Here is a 7,373-nt window from a genome sequence, read left to right as displayed (position 1 = left end):
GGCATTTTCATATGCATCTTGTCGGATTTCTTCCAACTCATTCAGTTGTAGGAGCCTTTTTTCACCAGCAGCTTTGACGTCAAAGTTTAGTATCTGAATTGCCCAGTAGGCTTTATGGTCAAGTTCAACAAGGAGATGGCATGATTTTTCATAAACCAGTCGGAAGGGTGTTGTGCCAATTGGGGTTTTATATGCAGTGCGGTATGCCCATAGTGCATCGTCTAGCTTCATGCACCAGTCCTTCCTGGATCTGTTTATAGTTTTCTCTAGAATCTGCTTCAGTTACCTGTTTGATATTTCTACTTGACCACTGGTTTGATGATGATAAGGTGTGGCCACCTTGTGAGTCACTCCATACTTTTTTAGTAGTGTTTCAAATTGTTGGTTGCAGAAGTGGCTTCCTCCGTCACTGATTATCGCTCGTGGTGTGCCAAATCTTATGAAGATGTTCTTCTTAAGGAACTTGGTGACCACTCTAGCATCTTTTATTGGTGTTGCAATAGCTTCTACCCATTTTGATACATAATCAACTCCAACTAGAATATACTTGTTTCCACGGGAAGAGGGGAATGGGCCCATGAAGTCTATTCCCCATACATCAAACAATTCTATCTCAAGTATACCATGCAGTGGCATTTCATTCCTTCTTGAACTATTACCTATTTTTTGGTATTGATCACAAGCTAGCACAAAGGATCTTACATCCTTAAATAAATGTGGCAAGTAAAATCTTGCTTGCAAAATCTTAGCTACGGTCTTTGAAGTGCCGAAATGTCCTCCATATAGTGATGAATGGCAGTGATAAATGATACTTTCCATATCTTCCTCTGGTATGCACCTTTTTATCAGCCCATCATTACAACTCTTGTACAGTAGTGGTTCCTCCCATAAGTAATATCTCACATCATGTAGGAATTTCTTCCTTTGTTGATAAGTCATGTTTGGACGTAGTACCCTGCATACAAGACAATTAACAAAGTCAGCGTACCATGGAGCTTTGGAGAATGCAAGTAATTGCTCATCAGGAAATGAATCGTCAATTGGCAAATCTTCGAAATCTTCAATGTTTTCCAATTTTAGTCAGGAAAAATAGTCAGCTACTACATTTTCAGATCCCTTTTTATCCTTTATTTCAAGGTCAAATTCTTGCAGGAGTAGAATCCATCGAATCAGCCTTGGTTTTGCTTCCTTTTTGTTCATAAGGTACCGGATTGCAGCATGATCTGTGAATACAATGACTTTTGACTCGATGAGGTAAGATCTGAATTTGTCCATTGCAAATACCACTGTTAGGAATTCTTTCTCTGTGGTAGCATAATTGATTTGTGCATCATCTAATGTCTTGCTGGCATAATAAGTAGCATAGAGCTTTTTATCCTTTCTTTGCCCGAGCACTGCTCCAACCCGCAAAGTCACTTGCATCGCACATCACTTTGAATGGTAGCTCCCAATTCGGTGGCTGTATTATTGGTGCTGATATCAGGGCCTCTTTGATTTTGTTAAAAAAGACAAGGCAATTTTCGTCAAAATCAAAGGGAACATCTTGACTTAACAAGTTAGTAAGTGGCTTAGCTATTTTGGAAAAGTCTTTGATGAATCTTTTGTAGAATCCTGCATGTCCCAGAAAGCTTCGCACTCCCTTGATTGATGTTGGGGGTTGCATATTTTCAATGATCTCAATTTTTGCCTTATCAACTTCAATTCCTCTTTCTGATATCAAATGTCCCAGAACTATGCCTTCCCTTACCATGAAATGACATTTTTCCCAATTTAGGACCAAGTTTGATTCTTCACATCTTTACAACACCTTAGATAAATTAGCTAGGCACTCATCAAAAGTAGTTCCATAGACAGAAAAATTATCCATAAAAATTTCCATGATATCTTCAATATAATCAGAAAAGATAGCCATCATGCATCTTTGAAAGGTAGCAGGGGCATTACAAAGACAAAAAGGCATTCTCCTATATGCAAATGTTCCATAGGGACAAGTGAATGTTGTATTTTCTTGGTCTTCTGGTGAATAGGAATTTGAAAGAATCCCGAATACCCATCTAGGTAACAGAAATAAGAGTGTTTCGTTAATCTTTCTAACATTTGGTTAATGAAGGGAAGAGGGAAATGGTCTTTTCTGGTGGCACTGTTCAATTTTCTATAATCTATGCACATTCGAAAACCAGTGACTACTCTAGTAGGGATTAGTTCATTGCTTGCATTTTGGATAACAGTTGTCCCACCTTTCTTAGGAACTACATGTACTGGACTAACCCATTTACTATCAGAGATTAGGTATATGATACCTGCATCTAGAAGTTTTAAAATTTCTTTCTTGACTACATCTTTCTTGTTTGGGTTAAGTCTTCTTTGGTGTTCAACTGTGGGTTTACTGTTTTCTTTCATAGGTATCCTATGCCTGCAAATCGAAGGGTTGATTCCCTTCAAGTCTTCTATTTTATACCCTAATGCTTTGTTATGGATCCTAAGTTTTCTTAACAATTTTTCCTCTTCTAACTTAGACAGGCTAGCATTGATTACAACAGGATATTTAGAATTTGAGTCCAAAAATGCATACCTTAGTAAAGACGGTAGAGGTTTAAGCACTATCTGTTTGGCGTTTTCCTAGAGCTTACCTTCGGTTTGTTCCTCCTTCAAATCCTCCATCTCAGAAGCCTTAGCTAAGGGTAGGGGTGGAGGAACTGCTAACTGTTGTACACATGCTGCTATTTCTGTATTTTCATCATCCACTGTGTGGCTGCACACAATAAATGCTTCAAGAGGATCTTTAGGATGTGTCTTATGAAAATCCTCTTTAACTTATTTGTAAATTATGTCAACCTTGAAGCATTCATCAGGTTCAAATTTGTCTTTCATTATGTCGAACAAGTTGAACTCCACTTCTTCTTCTCCTACCTTGAGGGTTAATCATCCATTTTTTATGTCTATGATAGCTCCGGCGGTTTCCAAGAATGGTCTTCCCAAGATGATAGGATTTTGGACATCTTCTTCCATCTCAAGGACAACGAAGTTCACTGGAATGAAGAATTTGCCCACTTTGATAGGGATGTTCTCAAGTATTCCTACAGGATATTTAATAGATCGATCAGCCAATTGCAATGAGATTATTGTGGGTATCAGTTCCCTGATCTCCAGCTTTTTGCATATTGATAGAGGCATTAGATTGAAGCTTGCCCCAATATCGCAGAAGGCCTTGTCTATTTTCTTGTTACCAATGATGCAGGGTATGAAGAAGCTTCCTGGATCCTTCAACTTTGGAGGCAGCTTGTTTTGTAGAATGGCACTGCATTCCTCTGTTAGAGCTACTATTCCATAGTCTTCTAGCTTCCTTTTCTTTGACAGAAATTTCCTTAAGGAATTTGGCATAAGATAGCATCTGAGAAAGTGCTTCAGTGAAAGGGATGTTAATGTAAAGTTTTTGTAAAACTTCCAAAAACTTCCCAAACCTCTTGTCCAGTTTGGCTTTTTGAAATCTCTGAGGAAAAGGTAGGGGAGGCTAGTATGGTTCTGATAATTTCTTTGTCTTTCTTGCTTCCTCTTCCTGATCTTTCTTAGCTTTTTTCTATTTTTTCTCTGCTTGGTCTTTAGATTTTTCTATGGTTTCCTCTATCGATTCTACCTCTAGTTGTACTAGAGTTCTCCCACTCCTCAGTGCAACTGCCTTGCAATGCTCCCTTGGGTTCATTTCTAGTTGATTGGGCAGTTTGCCAGTAGCCTTAGTTGAAGAACTTGCTTGCTGAGTGATTTGATTCTTTAGCATCTTGTTATGGGTAGCAAGTTGGTCCACTATGGAAGTCAACTATTTAATCAATTTAGTTTATTGTTGTTGAGCTGCTAGGAATCCTTCCATCATGGTTTCCATGGTCATTTTCAGTTCAGGTTATTGAGGTTGCAAAGGTTGTGGTGGCTGTGCAAAGTTCTTACCTCTGTTCTGAAATCCATGGGGAGCTGGAGGTTTATACCCTTGTTACTTGTTTATTGGCTAGTTCTGCTGACTAAACCATGAGAAATTTGGGTGGTTTCTCCATCCAGGGTTGTAAGTATTTGAATACGGATTGTTTGGCTGCCTCTGGTTGAAGTTTCCTCCATTATTCACATAGTTCATCTATTCTGTAGGTTCATTGAAATTGTTGTATTCTGAATTCATCTATCCTCCTTCATAGCTACCCTCAGGTTGACTATTTATTCCAACTGCGTTGGCTTGCATTCTTTCGAGTTTCTTTGTGAGCTGATCAAACTAGGCATTTATCATGCTTAAAGCATCTACTTCCAGGACCCCTGCAGTTCTTCTTGCATTCCCTCTTTCATTTGACCACTCATAATTATGGTATGCAACCCTTTCTAGAAGTTTGAGTGCTAGTGGTACTGTTTTCTCCATTAGATCACCCTCTGCAGCTGAATCAACTATGCTCCTTATAGAGGGTAGTAATCCATTATAGAAATTTTGCACCAATAGCCAATCTTCTATGCCATGGTGTGGACATTCCCTCTGCAGGTCTTTATATCTTTTCCATGCATCATAGAGTGACTCTCCTTCCTTTTGTCTGAAGGTGTTGAGCTCAAGCCTCAGCTTTGCAGTATTTGCAGGTGGGAAATACCTTGCTAGAAAAGCTTAATAGAGGTTTTCGCAGGTAGTAAATGTTCCAGCCAATTGAGAAAGTAACCACTTCCTTGCTCTGTCCCGAAGGGAGAATGGAAATGTTCTGAGTCTTATTACATGATCAGACACTCCATTCATCTTGAATGTATCATATAGGGCAAGAAAGCATTGGAGGTGATAGTGTGGGTCTTCTATTGTTGAACCTGCAAATTGGGTTTGCTGAATCATTTGGAGCCATGCTAGTTTTAATTCAAAGTTGTTAGCTTCCACTGTGGGTCTAGTGACACTGGGCTAAAATCCTTGGACAGATGGAGCTCCGTAATCTCTCAAGAGTCTTGGTCTATCATTATTATCGACCATGGTCAGGATTTCAAGATCTCCTTGACCGTGCTCTTAATGTTTCCTTTCCCTCTTGGTGGCTTTTAGATTTTTGTCTATTTCTGGATCACAGTCCAAAATTTCTTCTAGCTTTGATCTGGTCATATACCAGATCGAGCACCTGAGAGAAAAGAAAAGAAATACAACCAACAAAATAAAATTAAATAATAAATATAATTGCCTAAATCAACTAAATTGCCTATCGCTTGATATTACTAAAACCAAAAATCCCCGACAATGGCGCCAAAAATTTGTTTTGCTATTTTGCAATCACCTCAAATGCACGTATCGCTAACAAGTAATAAAGTGATAAGTAGAGTATCGTTCCCACGAGGAATTTTGTTTAGCTAGTACCAATCTACACAGAAATCTTGACTGTCTAGGCTATGGAATACTCAGAGAATGAAGTTTGTTAACTTTAAACACTAAAATGGTAAACTTAAAACGAAATGATTTTTTTTTTAAGCAATTCTAGAATTAATATTTCATAGTTGAATCTTACTAGGGATGTTATCTCGTTTATTTACTGAATTGAAGATCATTTTCCTTGATGGAAATCAGTCCTAAGTTCTCCTAAATCCTCTCTCAAGGCATCTAGGGTGCATTCTAATTAACTCAAACCCTACTGTCGTGGTGATCAAATTAATTAAAATCCTTTAAGACCTTTGACCAATTTTAGGTTCCACAAAGGTATCAGCCTATGTCTAGGTCAGAATTCCTAAGTTCAAGATCTTGATTTTCTAATATTAATCTTCACCTTTCAGTCTTTCAATTAACATCTACAATTATAACTACGTGGGTACCAACACGTAGCATGCATTAAGATTGCAAGAAATTAAATCAAGAAACGAATCTCGAATCCAATAAATAAAACTCAATGTTCAACCATCATAAAAATTACAAGAGCTACTCTCCCAAATCCAGAAAAAGAAAACTACTCACTCATGGTGAGTTCAGCAAATGTCATGAGAAAAAGTAAAAGCAATAAAAAGAGAGTTATACAGAAGAAATAAAATAATAAAATCTGTCTAAGGAGATGAAACGAAGGAACCAAAGAGAGTTTGAAGCTTTGATCTTGTGGAGCTTCAACTGGAAAACTTCTTTTGGTACTGACGTATGAGTCCGATAATAGCAACCTTCAGCAGCAGTCTCGATGACGGTGACCGACTCCCTTTTCCTAATGTTTTTCTTTTCTATTTATATTGGTTGCTCTAAGGTTAGGTCATTTTGAGTCCGAAAGGCTTTAGGAGTCTTGTTCGAATTAGAAGATAGGAGGGGAATTCGAGTCAGAAAATAGGCTATAACATAGTACACGGCCCGTGTGTCACTACACGGGTCCCACAAAATAGGGCCGTGTAAATTTCTAGAGGAGAATCACGTGGTCTTATTTTGGCATAGAGAGTTACACAGGTCTGTGCCAACTACACGGGCCTGATTACACGGGCCGTGTACTGTTGTTCCCATAAAGTTCTTGAAGCTTGCACCCGGCAGAAGCTTGCACCCGGCAGAAGCTTGCACGGGTCCCTACAGATTAGACGGGTCTACTTACACGACCCGTGTACTTGTGTTTCTCATCGATTCTCTTGACTTTCTTTTAATAGAGAGTTACATGGGTCTGGGGCTTGGTTTACACGCCCCGTGTACTTTGTATTAGCAACAACTCTTTATCTTTTTACGTCTCCAAGCTTTCCTTTGCACTCCCATCCTTTGGGGCTTCACCCAAACACCTGCAATAATGCAGAAAACATGGAATTAAGGGCTTGGCAATATAATTTATGAAAACTAATGAAATCAACTACTATGCATGAAAATACCTGCCTAAATGCTATGATTTAGAATACAAATGTACTAAAAAACATCTATCCAATTTAAGTGTATCAGATACCGGTCACCAAAATAGTAAAATGTACCAGGCTATCCAAAAAGGGGTGTTACAGTCATATATATCATATTAGTACATATAATCTTTAGACCTAAGATAACACAGTTATCTTGTATATTGGTGGTTTGAGTTTGATATTGCTTTCATACTTATACTGTGTATGGGTATATGGGCATGTGTTAGCTCCTACTAGTTATATATGGAGGTAGGTGTTGATCAAGATGGAATCTGTTACCCTAAGTAAATAGGGATAAAGTGTTAGTAGTATGCCCTAAAGCATATCATTTTGTATGTATCTTGCACACGTTTTATTAATAAAAATGCCTTTTATTAATAAAAATATATACAAGATACATACTAAATGATATGCTCTTGGGCATACTATTAACATCTTGCACGTGTTTTATTAATAGAAAGGCAATTTCACTTTTCCATTTACATAATATATTTATGTGTAATAGAAAAGGTCCATTGATATTTTGTTAGAAATTCTATTCT

At 38.0% G+C, this 7,373-nt stretch overlaps 1 non-coding gene across 1 annotated transcript; it reads left to right on the top strand.

Annotated features, from left to right (window-relative positions):
- The first annotated feature begins 4,481 nt into the window (after positions 1-4,481).
- On the top strand, positions 4,482-4,588 carry LOC131170957 (small nucleolar RNA R71). The gene has a single exon (XR_009141719.1). It is a non-coding gene; the product is annotated as a small nucleolar RNA R71 (small nucleolar RNA).
- The last annotated feature ends 2,785 nt before the right edge of the window (positions 4,589-7,373 follow it).

This window comes from Hevea brasiliensis, chromosome 11 (genome assembly GCF_030052815.1).
Source record: "Hevea brasiliensis isolate MT/VB/25A 57/8 chromosome 11, ASM3005281v1, whole genome shotgun sequence".
NCBI lineage: Eukaryota > Viridiplantae > Streptophyta > Magnoliopsida > Malpighiales > Euphorbiaceae > Hevea > Hevea brasiliensis.
This window is presented reverse-complemented; position numbering and strand designations above follow the sequence as displayed.